The 15,391-nt window shown below is 42.5% G+C and overlaps 1 pseudogene; it reads left to right on the forward strand.

Annotated features, from left to right (window-relative positions):
* The first annotated feature begins 14,981 nt into the window (after window positions 1–14,981).
* LOC126472279 (U6 spliceosomal RNA) lies at window positions 14,982–15,072 on the forward strand (annotated as a pseudogene).
* The last annotated feature ends 319 nt before the right edge of the window (window positions 15,073–15,391 follow it).

A 15,391-nucleotide genomic window follows, 5' to 3' on the forward strand; every position in this document is an offset into this window, starting at 1 on the left:
TCGATGCCCTAGGCAGGATTCGAGCCTGCGACCGTAGCGGTCGCGCAGTTCCAGACTAAAGCGCCTAGAACCGCTCGGCCGGCAATGGAACAGGTGTCGAATCGAATGGTGGACATTCTGAACACTTATTTTAGAATTGGTGTAACAGGAAACAAAGTTATGTGGGTTTCATCTTCGTTATGGTATTGTTGTAAAGAAGGAAAATAATCTGAAGTTAGTTTTCGTTGCGCTATTGTTATAAAAATAAGAAAAAGTTGATTGTAATTAATGCACAACAAATTACGAGCAAATTGGTTAATTTTGTGCTAAGGGAAACATTTTATTTGATGTTAGTTTACTACCACGACCTTGCTTACGGTAATATTGTAACAGAGAAAACGCCTGATTAATTCATTGTTTACGTAAAAGGAATTACACGTCCTTGACAACCTAATGGCTGTTTAAATTGCTTGTTTTGGCAATACCTAGCCGCCGCGTCACGTCGTTGTACACGTCCAATGTTTACATTGCTCTGGTTCGTCCGTTACCTTTCTCCGACCGCCGCGTCGATGTAGATAATAGACAAGCAACATCGTATGCCGTCGGTTGACAATGTAAACAGAAATGTGTCTCGTATCAAACCTACAAACATCTGGTTTTTAGGAATAAAAAAATAGAGAAGTGATAAAACGACATTCATTAGACTCTTTTGTCAAGCACACCGAGATGTACCACCTGTATAATCTTGGAAGCTTATACCGGTTACATCGTGTATGTTTCGAGGCCTAGGACAGTGCAGGAAGAATGCGTATTGATCACTTATCAGAGGACGTTAAAGATAATTCTTATAGTGGGGAGTCGTCGTTCTCCAATGAACTTCATCATTCGGACTGTGATGCCACTGTGTCCGGTAGATCACGATCTGGTATGTATGATTGCTGTTTTGAGCATATTGCAAGCAACATGCTTTAAATAAAAATATTCGTGGCTACCGTCGTTTACCTCCACGAAGTATTGAGCGAGTCTTCGTTCGTTTGCAGTTCACTTTTATCTGTAGGTAGAGTGAAGTACCCGTTTAATCCTTCAGCTGGAACAATGAGATCAGCTGCTGCTTTTACTCTGCCTATACCAAGACCACGTAGGTTTTTCCATACGACAGATGGTCCATTTCTGCCGTCGGTTAATGTATGGGCATGTCTGAGTTCAGCATTTCTCACAGCTTGGCGGCCACTGTTCCGTTTCTGCTTGTAAACAATATGATTTTCAGGTGCAGAGTGTAGTGTGTACTCCCGTTGTGCAGCGTCTCTGACATTAAAGAGCTGCGGAATTTCCATTGATTTAAGCACGAAGTTGGCCAGTTTGGCTTAACGATGTCCTGGATGAGAGAAGGCGATTTGATTCGCGAACTGTGCGCTGAGGTCTTGCTTCCTGCATCGATATTACTGATCACTTAGTAATCGTGATAGTCGTCAGATATTGTTACATGATGCAGCTGTCGATTGTGCCCTTTTTGCTATTATTGAACCTGGCAGTGTGAGCGCTTCGGTCAGCTTACCGTAAGTATTCACTGTGATATTTCACGAAGACACGCTGAGCCACTTGACGGTATACATACAGCTGTGCTGAAATCATACACATTGCGATTAATTTCCATTAGTAACTGTTCCCTGTAACTTCACCGTGCGTTTCCAATAACGGTCACGGGAGGCCAGGTGCAATAATATTGTGGTAGAGTAATAGAAGACATTATCATGATCAGTACTAGAAATTTGTTTGGAGTGATTCTGAACTAGACTCGACAACCGAGATAGATCGAAAACAGTGGCGTTCTAACTGAATGATTAGTTTTTAAAAGTAGCCGCTGTACAATGAGGTGGAGAAAAGTCATGCGATAGCGATATGAGCATGTACAGACGGCGGTAGTACCACGTACACAAGATATAGAAGTGCAATGCATTGGCTTAGCTGCCATTTATGCTCAGGTGATTCACGTGAAAAAGCTTTCGACACAATTATGGCCACATGACGGGAATTAACACACTTTGAAAACGGAATGATAGTTGGAGCTAAATGCTTGGGACATTCCATTTCAGAAATCGTTAGTGAATTCAGTCTTCCAAGATCCACAGCGTCAACAGCGGGGCGAGAAAACCAAATTTCAGGCATTAACTCTCACAACGGACAACGTAAAGGGTGACGGCTTCACTTAACGACTGAGAGCAGCGGCGTTTGCGTAGAGTCGTTAGTGCTAACAGACAAGCAAACTGCATAAAATAACAATGGAAATCAATGGGGGACGTACGGCGAACGTGTGACGCGAAATTTGGCATTGATGGTCTGTGGCAGCAGACGACCGACGCGATTGCCTTTGTTAATAGACAAAATTAACCGCAGCGTTTCTTCGGGGGTCGTGACCATATCGGTTGTACCCTAGATGACTGGGAAACCATTGTGTGGTTAGATGACTCCCGATTTCAGTTGGTAAGAGCTTTTGGTAGGGTTCGAGTGTGGCGCACTTCCCACGAAGACATGGACCCACGTAGTCAACAAGGCAGTGTGCAAGCTGGTGGTGGCTCAGTAATGGTGTGGCGTGGTTATGTTGAACTATTTGCATACCATTTGCTGCCGTTCATGGTTTTCATGTTTCCATTCAATGGAACTTTTATGGATTCACAGTGCACCATGTCACCGGACTACAGTTGTTCACGACTGGTTTGAAGAACATTCTGGGCAATTCGAGCGAATGATATGGCCACCTAGGTCGTCCGGCATGAATCCCATGCAACACTTATGGAACATATCTACATCTAAGTCTACGTGATTATTCAGCTATTCCCAATAAAGTGCCTGGCAGAGAGTTCAATGAACCACCTTCAAACTGTCTCTCTACCGTTCCACTCTCGAACGGCACGCGGGAAAACAAGCACTTAAATTTTTCTGTGCGAGCCCTGATTTGTCTTATTTGATCGTGATGATCATTTCTCCCTAAGTATGTGGGTGCCAACAGAATGTTTTCACAATCGGAGGAGGTAACCGTTGATTGAAATTTCATGAGCAGTTCCCGTCGCAACGAAAAAGTCTTTGTTTTAATGATTGCCACTCCAATTCGCATATCATGTCTGTAACACTGTCTCCCCTATTTCGCGATAATACAAAACGAGCTGCTCTTATTTGAACTTTTTCGATGTCATCCGTCAGTCCCACCTGCTGCTGACTAAATCGAAGGATCAGTCCGTGCACAAAATCCTACACTGGTTACGCTTTTGCAGTTATAGACGGCTATAGAGGCAGCATGTCTCAGTATTTCCGCAGGGACTTCCAACGACTTGTCGAATCCATGCCATGTCGAGCTGTTGCACTATGCTGGGCAGAAGGAGGTCCGACACGGTGTTAGGAGATATCCCATGACTTTTGTCACCCTATATGTACTGTGTGTAAGTCCCACATTGTTAAGAGGGGTACCACTGCATGATAATCACTTATGATCGAAACTGATAACAACCGTGGTTGCCGGCCCGGGTGGCCGAGCGGTTCTAGGCGCTACAGTCTCGAATCGCGGGACCGCCACGGTCGAAGGTTCGAATCCTGCCTCGGGCATGGGTGTGTGTGATGTCGTTAGGTTAGCCACCCAACACACCGTTAGGTGGCTTGCGGAGTATAAATGTAGATGTAGATGTAGATGTAGTTCTACGTTCTAGGGGACGGATGACCTCAGAAGTTAAGTCCCATAGTGCTCAGAGCCATTTGAACCATTTTGAACCGTGGTCGTCTGTAATCGCTGTCTGACCAGAGGGGTGTGATCAGAATTGCACGTCACTGGGTTGAGAGGGAAGGGGGAGGAGTAGGCGGGCGGTGGCGTGAATTACAGAATCACAGAACTGAAATATTTTTTATTACTTCCAGTGGATGGTGATGGGCTTCGTTGGAGATGACAGTTCAGTTCCTTCTTGAAATGCCGTGTGGAAGTGTAGAGTATTGATATCTGCTCCCGTAAAAAGAACGTTGTTCGCTGTCACATGCATTTGACACGTTCTTGACGATTAGGCTTCGACTTCTAAATAAGTATAAGCACGTTTCATTCGTTTGATACATGGCTCCACATAAGAATTCATGGTATGTGTAGTGGGCTTATCTCACCTGTCTCTCTATTTTTCTTTGATTTTCTTGTCAATTGTCTGAAGAGGTGAAGAGTAGGCTGACTGTACCGCTGACAGCACCCACTCCCCCCCCCCCTCCCCTCACCAACGCCACCACCACCTACGCATATGGGGCAATGGGGGATGAGATAACAATAAAAGGAAAAGAGGCATGACTATTGCTTTGCTGTGAACAATGCATATTACTGCTCGTCTTAATAGCTGACACACATCCCACACGATCGTTTCTTGTAGTAACTTTTGAAAGCTTAGCACCTAACCTGACTTTGCACAAGTCCTGTCAAGACCATGTGTATGTATCACCCCTTTGATTTTGAAATTTCCTCTACAGCTTGTGTGAGGGCTATATGCTGTTTTGAACTTAACACCATCTTTCAATATACTTTGAAGTATATGTAAGACGCTCACATTTTGAATTTTCCCTGCCATTTAAACTTAGGTTAACTGGGTTGCGTCTGCAATGGAATCATAAACAGTATACAAATAATGGATATCGGAACTGTTATTCGGCACTTATGTGTTTGGCTGTCAAATCGGTAGTATGCTTGCTGCATCCATGTGCACTTAGCTGTCCCTGAACGGTGGTGACGCGACACCCGATTACCTGTCTGGTGTTGCGCCGAACTCGAATAGTCGACTGCCTATCCCAGCTGATGGCAGAGCACGGTAGTGGTGGCAGCAACCCAGACTCTGTCAGTGGCACGCAGTTATATTGTGCAGTAGTTGCTAGTCTGTTACCGTGGAGACTCAAGTATGGGCAAAGCACAGGGGATTGGGAAGCCCTTCGCTCTTGTTTGTTTAATTAAAAAAGGGCGCAATTGTTCCAAAGCAACTTGGTTAAACTGTGATGTCAGAGGGGCAGCTACTTGAAGTTAGGGGAAAAGTGGACAAACGAAAATTGTGATGTCAGAGGGCAAAAACCTGCAATGCTATAAGTGACCTGACTGCTGTCAACAGTCGCACACATCAAAGTAGGGATAACATATTAAGTAGGTCAGCAGACTGGTCACTTCTCTTCGTCCAAGCATCTTGCATCTGATATTATGGAGACTGTGTCAACATCCCAGGGGATACTATGCTTAGCACAAGTGACTTACTTCCACAATCACATCAGGGGACTACCCAGCAGTGGTCCTGAATTCCATGTTCTCCATAAGTGACCTACCTTCAATGTGACAATGCCCCATTTTGAACTTCTGAATTTTCCGACAATGTATACATAGGGTAATTAGCCTATGTCAGAGGGGGAAGGGGAGTGGGGGAAACCTGGCAACAGCACGTGACGTCATCGGAAACCTGGTAACAATGGTCCTTGTGCTCATCCTCTCACTGCCCCCTACTGACAACATCTTTATGAAGAATTTCGGGAAGGTGCTGTCGAGGTAACACAGCATTTCGAACTGACAAAACACCTAGGTTATAATAGAAACAGGAGTTTGTGGGCTAGGTACAGAAGCAAAATATAAAAATGTAGAACTACCAACGCGTTTTATCACATGTATTATAGCGTAGATGTCAAATGTAGAATCAGCCAACATATATGAGCAGTACTAGACTCTAATATTAGGAATTCATGCATCATAAATATAGTCTGCTATAGGCCGACAAAACTGGTCGGTTCTGGTGATGGACTTCTCTTACTTCGGTTATCAAGTAACAACTGACGTCACATTCCAATAAGGGCACTGGACAGTTCGACGTCGAGAAGCCGGTGTAGGGGTAGCTGTGTGGTAGGCTATTGTCTGTTTTTCTCCAGCAGGTGACTGGCAGGCAACAACGAATCGGTAGATAGCACCTAAGAGAACCATTTTCCTGCAGTTGTTTGTTGTTAAATATAAACATTTTACAAAAATGTACTTTATGTCTATTGCTCATTCAAGATTTTTCAAAATACTCAGTTGAGGATTGTATACTGTCTGTGTAATTGGGATATCTTACGTATGAATTGATATTAAAGATTCTGAACACTGCAAGAAATATATCGTGTTGATAGACCAGGAAGAAGAACTGCAGAAAAATGAAGCCAGTATCAGAAGATAAATAAACCAACGATTAAATAAAACTGCAAGACAGAAGTTATAAGAATGAAACCCGAGGTTAGCCACACAGGTTGTCTTATACTGCTACTAGTTGAATACGCTGAATGCAAGCGGTGAAAAGTTGCTACTGCAAACCAGCCTGTATGCTAAATACGGGAGTATGAGGACTTTCATTACCTAGTTCGTAAATTTTATCTTCCCTTTCCTCACTTGCACTGTGGATGCCGTGCAAATTACTCTACAGACGATCAACTCCTAAACCTCATTCACCTCCTTCCCTTTATAACTGAACAAATGCTATTCCGCTACCTTTGCCTTCCTGCACCCCGAAAAATCCAGTATGACTTTCCAGTATCAGTTTTAAACAATAAACACATGCGCATCCTAACAACTATGTTCATCTTATAACTTCATTTGTGAAACATTGTATCGCACATCCAATCATGTAACTGAAGGAGAGCCTCAAGGATCGGTTCCGCCCCCGTCGTACAACCCATTTACTTTATTTTACTTTATTTTACATGTGGTAAGGGCATTGTCAACCATTCACCAGCTCTAAGAGCATCATCCATTTCTTTCTGTCGACTGCACTGTTTCTCTATTTGGAGTAGATGTTCATTCTGGCTGTATTGGTCTGGATGTTATTCAGCCACCTAATTTTGCGTCTTCCTGTTCCTCTCGCTACAGCTATCATCCTGCGGAATGCTATCCTGGGTTGTCTGCTCTCCGTCATTCTTGCTATGTGACCAGGCCAGCTCAGCCTGCTACTCATCAGCACTTCGGCGATGGAAAGATGTTCATATCGCACTCGTAGTTCCTTATTTTTTATTGCCGTCCATTCCATGTCATTTTCATGAATAACAGGTCCCAAAATTTTCCGTAGTATTTATCCCCAGAATATTAACACTTTCTCACCAGTTTTCATTATAAATATTTATGTTTCAAATTCGTATAATTTTACCGATACAATGGTTAATGATACAAGCGAATTTTGAAGTTAGTGCTAAGTGATGTTTCTCTTAAGATTTTGATGCAACTAAAAAGTGTTTTGTCTGTTGCTGCCATAGGGGAAATATTTCCATATCAGTTCTAACGTCTTTAGTAAAAAGATTCCCTAAATATCTGAAGCGGTCAGTTGTATTGAAAGTCACCCACGGACTCGGAAGCACTTCACTTCGGATTTTCGAACATATGACGACATATTCTGTCTTCACTTCGTTCACACACATTCGCATTTTCTCGGCGATCCTGTAATTTCACTGCGCAATACAATCAAAGAATCGCCTTTACGAAATACCGTTAGTGTCTGACATTGCGACGTGTAAGTTAAATTTGGCTCAAAGATGCCTACAACTTTCCTCTGCGGTGGTGCAAAAGCGTGCGCCCTGAGACGTCACCCTCGGACTCGGCGGCGCTTCAACCAGCAAGATGTTGACACATGCGGAAAAAAGGTCAGAGCTCAGAAGTGAATGTGACAAGTAATGTGGGTTAATGCTGTCACATTGGCACCACATTTCACCACCATTCTGCGCAAGCCCACCTCGGACTTGTCACCCGACGGGAAGGTCATTACACCCAATCTTACTCACATTTCACCATTTCTTTAAATATCTCTGCGATGACGGTCCGAACCGAGACACCTAGAGTTGAAATCACGGGGTTTTCTTGAGGGTAGCCGTTGAAAACTCTTAAGACACGACACCGCCCAGATAACCACGAAAAGGCCTTAGAATGTAGCATCAAGGGCTTCAATGAAACTACCCCTTTCCTCGGGGCGCTGATTCGCACACATTTCGAGGTCTCAAACGACAGTTTGCATTGCGATGAGTAACAGGACGACGTTCTTGACGACCTTTGACACTGCTGGCTAGCCCCGGACGACTCAGCTCTACTCTTAAGGACTTCGTGTTTCAGCAAGCCCACTGAACGTGATAGAACCGCTCTAGAGTGCAGTGCGAAAACAATTTTTGCTCTACATCTACATCGACATTTACATTAACATAGATACTCCGCAATCCACCATAGGGTGCGTGGTGGAGGTCACCCTGTATCACTACGAATCATTTCCTTTCCTGTTCCACTCGCAGATACAGCCAGTGAAAAACGATTGTCTATGTGCCCCAGTTGTTGTTGTTGTTGTGGTCTTCAGTCCAGAGACTAGTTTGATGCAGAACTCCGTGCTACCCTATCCTGCTCAAGGATCTTCATCTCCGAGCAACTACTGTAAATCTTCTGAATCCGCTTAGTGTATTCATCCCTTGGTCTCCCTCTACGATTTTTATCCTCCACGCTGCCCTCCATTACTGAATTGGTGACCTCTTGATGCCCCAGAACGTGTCCTACCAACCGATGCCTTTTTCTAGTCAAGTTTGGCCACAAATTCCTCTTTTCGAAAATTCTGTTCAGTACCTCCTCATTAGTTACGTGATTTACCCATCTAATCTTCAGCATTATTCTGTAGCATTACGTTTCGAAAGCTTGTATTCTCTTCTTGTCTAAACTATTTGCCGTCCATGTTACATTTCCGTATACGGCTGCACTCCATGCAAATACTGTCAGAAAGGATTTCCTGATACTTAAATCTATACTCGATGTCAACAAATTTCTCTTCTTCAGAAACGCTTTCTTTGCCATAGGCAGTCTACATTTTATATCCTCTCTTCTTCGACCATCATCAGTTATTTTGCTTTCCAGATAGGAAAACACATCTACTACTTTAAGTGCCTCATTTCCTAATCCAGTACTCTCAGCATCACCTGATTTAATTCTACTACATTCCATTATCCTCGTTTTGCTTTTGTTGATGTTCATCATATACCCTCCTTTTAGGAGACTGTCCCTTACGTTCAACTACTCTTCCAAGCCCTTTACTGTCTCTGACAGAATTACAATGTCATCGGCAAACCTCAAACTTTTTATTTGTTCTCCCTTGGATTTAATTCCTATTCGAAACATTGCTTTTGTTTCCTTTACTACTTGCTCAGCATACGGATTGTATAACATCTGGGATAGGCTACAACCTGGTCTCCCTTCCTTCTCAATCATTGCTTCCCATTCGTGGCCCTCGACTCCTATAACTGCCATCTGGTTTCTGTACAGATTGTAAAGAGCCTTTCGTTCCCTGTATTTTCCCCCTGCCGCCTTCAGAATTTGAAAGAGAGTATTGCAGTCAACATTATCAAACGGTTTCTCTAAGTCTATAAATGCTACAAACGTAGTGACAGTATTACTTCGCGCGTTCCTGCATTTCTGCGGAATCCAAACTGATCTTCCCCAAGGTCGGCTTCTACCAGTTTTTCCATTCATTTGCAAAGAATTCGTGTTAGTATTTTGCATCCGTGACTTATTAAACTGAGAGTTCGGTAATTTTCACACCTGTCAACACCCGCTTTCTTTGGGATTGGAATTATATTCTTCTTGAAGTCAGAGGGTATTTCGCCTGTCTCGTACATCTTGCTCACCAGATGGAAGAGTTTGGTCACGGTTGGCTCGCCCAAGGCTATCCGTAGTTCCAATGGAATGTTGTCTACTCACGGGGCCTTGTTTCGACTAAGGTCTGCCAATTTCTTCAAGCAGTGCCATATCTCCTATTTCATCTTCCTGTACGTTCTCTTCCATTTCCATAATATTACCTTCAAGTGCACCGCCCCTGTATGAACCTTCTGTATAATTCTTCTACCTTTCTGCTTTCTCTTCTTTGCTTAGGACTGGTTTTACATCTGAGCTCTTGATATTCATACAGGTGGTTCTCCTTCCTCCAAATGTCTCTTTAATTTTCTTGTAGGCAGTATCTATCTTACCCCTAGTGATATGTGTTTCTACATCCTTACATTTATCGTCTAGCCATTCCCGCTTAGCCGTTTCGCATTTCCTGTCGATCTCATTTTTGAGAGGTTTGGATTCCTTTTTGCCTCCTTTATTTAGTGCACTTTTTATTTTTTCTTTCATCAATTAAATTCAATATCTCTTCTGTTAGCTAAGGATTTCTACTAGCCGTCGTCTTTTTACCTACTTGATCCTCTGCTGCATTCACTATTTCATCTCTTAAAGCTACACATTCTTCTTCTACTGTATTTCTTTCCATTGTACTTTTCAATTGTTCCTAATGCTCTGTCTGAAACTCTCTACAACCTCTGGTTCATTCAGTTTATCCAGGTCCCATCTTCTTAAATTCCTACTTTTTTGCAGTTTCTTCAGTTTTGATCTATAGTTCATAACCAATAAATTGTGGTCGGAGTCCACATCTGCTGCTGGAAATGTCTTACAATTTAAAACCTGATGCCTAAATCTCTGTCTTACCTTTATATAATCTAACTGAAACCTCCAAGTGTTTCCAGGTTTCTTTCACGTATACAACCTTATTTCATGATTCTTAAACCGAGTGTTAGCTATGCTTAAGTTATACTCTGTGTAAAATTCTAGCAGGCGGATTCCTCTTTCATACTTTACGCCCAGTCTATTTTCACTTGCAGCTTTTCCTTCTCTTCCTTTCCCTACTATCGAACTCCAGTCACCCATGACTTTTAAATTTTTGTCTCTCTTAACTATCTGAATAATTTCATTTATCACATCATATATCTCTTCAACATCTTCGTCATCTGCGGAACTAGTTGTCAGATAAAGTTTCACTACTGTGGTAGGCCTCCGTATGAGTCCTAATTTCTCGTATCTTATCTTAATGGTCCTTACGCGCCATGTATGTTGGTGGCAGTACAATCATTCGGCAGTCAGCTTCAAATGCCGGTTCTCCAGATTTTCTCAGTAGAGTTCTTTGAAAGGAACATCGACTTCCCTCTATAGATGCCCATTTGAGTTCCTGAAGCATCTCCGTAAAACTTACGGGTTGTGTGAACCTACCGGTAACAAATCCTGCAGCCCGCCTCTGAATTGCTTCGATATCCTCCTTCAACACGGATCCCAAACACTCGAGCAGTTTTCAATAATAGGTCGCACCAGCGTCCTGTATGCGATCTCCTTTATAGATGAACTTCCTTTCCTAAAGTTCTCCCAATAATCACCTTCCCTACCACAATCCACACATGCTCTCTCCAGATCATATCGTTTTGCAACGTTACGCCCATATATTTAAACGAGCTGTGTCAAGCAGTACACTACTAATGCTATATCCGAACATAATGGGTTTGTTTTTCCTGCTCATCCGCATTAACTTACATTTTCCCACATTTAGAGCTAGCTGCCATTCATCACATCAACAGGAAATTTTGTGTAAGTCATCTTGTATCTTCCTACAGTCACTCAACATTGACACCTTAACGTACATCACAGCATCATCGGCAAACACCTGCAGATTGCTGCCCGCCTCCGCCGCCAAATCATTTATGTATACAGAGAACACTTCCCTGGGGCACTCCTGACGATGCCCTTTTCTCTAATGAATATTTGCCGTTGAGGACAACGCACTGGGTTCTATTACTTAAGAGGTCTTCGAGCCACTCAAGTATCTGTGAACTTATTCCATATTCTCGTATGTTCGTTAACAGCCTGCAATGGGGCACCATGTCAAATGCTTTCCGGAAATCTAGGTATATGGAATCAACCTGTTGCCCTTCATCCATAGTTCGCAGTATATCATGTGAGGAAGGAGTAAGCTGTTTCGCACGAGCGATGCTTTCTAAAACCATGATGATTCGTGGACATAAGCTTTTCAGTCTCCAGAAAGTTTATTATATTCGAACTGAGAATATATTCAAGTATCCTGCAGAAAACTGCAGTTAGTATATAATTTTGCGTGTTCGTTCTTTTACACTTTTTAAATACAGGAGTCACCTGCACTTTTTTCCAGTCTCCTCGGACGTTGTACTGGGCGAGTGATTTGCGATAAATGCTAGATAGGTAAGGGGTCAATTCCATAGAGTACTCTTTGTAAAACCGACTTGGGACTCCATCCGGACCTGGTGACCTATTTGATTTAAAATCTTACGGTTATTTATCTACGCCAGGGATGCTTGTTATTATGTCGCCCATACAGGAGTCCGTCCGGGAGTCAAATGGCGGTATGATTTTACGATTCTCATGAGTGAACGATTTCTTGACGGCCAATTTTAAAATTTCGCCTTTCATGTTTCTATCTTGAACTGCCACCCGATACTGGTCAACAAGGAACTGAATGGAAGTCTTAGACCCGCTTAACGATTTTATGTAGGACCATAATTTTCTCGGGTTCGCTGCTAGATCTTTTACTAAGGTATGACGGTTGTGTACAGGTTGGAACCACTAGGGCCAGTTCGAAATCATTCCACGAAATTTGAACGCGAAAGCGAAGCAGCACACGGTGCTAATGCTTCTTCAGCCCTCGTGTTTCTCGCGCTCCTGTGGCATGATCGGAGATGGGTGCGACATTCACACATGTGTGAATAAATCGGCAAAGAGCTCTTGTAAGACTTCCTAGTTCAGCAAACTCGGTGCAACGTACTCACCTTTGTTAAGCACTTTAAAAACGTACATGAACAGACACAACCTGTGACGAAGTTCTAGGTCCTTACAAATAGGCAACCAATTCGACACCCCTCAGATTCTTGATAGCCTACTAGCAGATGTAAGAGCAGCAGTGCAGCCTGTCTGCAGACCTCTGCAATCCTCGTTACGAGTTCTGTCCACGCAGGTACACAGTTTGACATGGAACCTGGCTGGCAGCTGGTCACTACCGAGTGTACGTCTGCGCCGATCGCGACAGGGGACAAATAAACTAGCTACACTGATTATACTCTAAGTCCAACTATCTGCATAATCTGAAAACAATGTAGACCATGGCAGAGCCTGGTAGAATTCTTGTCTTCCGTTCGACTTGGAACGCTGCATCTATGCTCGTGGTCTAGCGATAAACAGTCCATCGTCTGAACGCAATTCTACTCGTTTTGTACGTACAGTCGTGGACAAAACGAGCGAGACCCCTCGCCTTTTCGTTATGCTGATCCACATAGCTTCAAAGTCTGCTACACAGCATAACAGGCAAGGCGACGAAGTGCTACCAACATACTATGCACAGGCGTGAAATTGAAAAACTATCCGAACTTTGTCAGACTGTTTTCAATCATGTCTAAGACTATATTAATGCTGATTAGTTTGTTAAACACAACACGTAATTTTAAGATATAAATGAAAGAAGAAAGGCTAACTAATATGAACTGTACTAATAAAAATGAATTTCAGCTTATCGAGATAACATAACTGTTTTAGCAAGGCAAAGTACCCCAGATCGATACGAATTAGCAAAATATTATGCACATTCGGCCGCGAAACGGTCTGTGTCAATGTTCAGACCAGTGATACTGGATTACCGTTGCTGACCTACCATGAAAGTGTGCAAATTTAGCAATGCGTGAAGATTCATAACGAAATTCAATTAAAAATCAATTCAATTATTGACAGAAGCGGAAAAAGTAGGCAGTAACAAGTATGAAATTCTACAAGAGTTTCATATTGACATCCACAGGGCGCCGGTACAGAATAAACGTAGCAAGAAAACGTATTGGGGGACCGAGAAATTCTTAAAATTGCTTTATTGATAGTCTATCTGCCTCCATCGAGATTAGAACCGAAAACAAACCAAACCTCCTTTGCAGTAGCAAACACCTTTCACTAAGTTAGCAGACAACCCAGGCAAACAGCCTTCTATTATTACCCCAGACACGAATAAGCAGGAAATTTCGCAACGAGAATGGCAAAATGATCTACAGTTTTTGTTGCATAGAGCTTTCTGGACTCAAAAACATGAATTTTCTACCTTTATGTCCCCGCTTATGTGACAATCATTAGGGATGTTTATCGAAAGACCAAATACTGTTATTAGCGATTAAATGTAGTAGGATAATTCTGCACCACCCCAGGAAATAAACGGCGACATAGCTGCCAAACGTATTCTACAATGTTTCGAATTCTCCATTAAACTCGCCACAGCCAGGAAACGTTCATTAGCCGAAGTGTTTCTTAAGCCATGGGAATACTTGCACTTCTAAAATGTGGTGGCATTAATACTAGGATCTGTATTACCACGTGTATAGGCAAATGGATTTTATTTGCTTTCCTGTAAACGTGATTTGGATTGAAAGCGTAGCTACGATTAATATGTTGATGTATCGACTGCAACTAGAACATTTTAAATAAAGAGTAGGGGGAATTATTTATGCGGCCCTGATCTTCAGTAACTATCGTAGGTATTTTCGTTGTTAGGATTTAGTTACCTAAATCGGTAAAAATGGAACCCTACAAGTCTCACTTTCTTGACCGTCTATCTTTCTACCCAACCGTTAAAACCCGTTTACCTCGAGTACGGGTAGACATAATAAGCGGAAATGTATCGCACTTCCTGCGTATACGGTCCCTTGGTGATGTAAAAAAGTGAGCTTCTATGTGAACGCAATCTAAAGATAAGGCTGTTTATGTAAAGAAAATTTACGCAACGGTAATCCAGTATGACTGGTCTGAACGTTGACACAGACCGTTTCGCGGCCGAATGTGCATTCGTAACGATGTGGGGTACTTTGTCTTACTAAAACAGTTATGTCATCTCGATAAGCTGAAATTCATTTTTAATGGTACGGTTCATACTAATTAGCGTTTCTTCTTTCATTTATATCTTATATTTACGTGTTGTGTTTAACACACTAATCAGCATTAATATAGTCTTACACATGATTGAAAACAGTCTGACAGAGTTCGGATAGTTATTCAATTTCATGCCTGTGCATAGTATGTTGGTAGCACTTCGTCGCCTTGCCTGTTATGCTGTGTAGCAGACTTTAAAGCTATGCGGATCAGCATAACGAAAAGGCGAGGGGTCTCGCTCGTTTTGTCGACGACTGTACGTATACTGAAATTGGAACGATACAGAAAAGATTAGCATGGTCGCTGCCCAACGGTGACACGCAAAACCGTGACAGCAGCTGCCGCGGCGGTACTGTGCTCATCACTTTGAGAATATAAAATGCTTTACTGTTGTTGAATGATACTCTAGAAAAAATTTCTATGATTTCCATTTCACGGCCGACACATGGAAGTAATGAGTATCGTTCAAAATTACGGATGTTTAAGAATCCGTGACTCTTTATTCAGTGTAAATGCGTAAAAATACAAGCAGTCACTTTTTTGAAAGTGATTTAATCCATGAACCGGTTTTAGAACCATTTCAGGTCCATCTTGAGACGGTATACACGAAATTACATAGTATTTGAAATTTCCAGTACATATCTGAAGATG

Source organism: Schistocerca serialis, chromosome 3 (genome assembly GCF_023864345.2).
Source record: "Schistocerca serialis cubense isolate TAMUIC-IGC-003099 chromosome 3, iqSchSeri2.2, whole genome shotgun sequence".
Classification (NCBI taxonomy): domain Eukaryota; kingdom Metazoa; phylum Arthropoda; class Insecta; order Orthoptera; family Acrididae; genus Schistocerca; species Schistocerca serialis.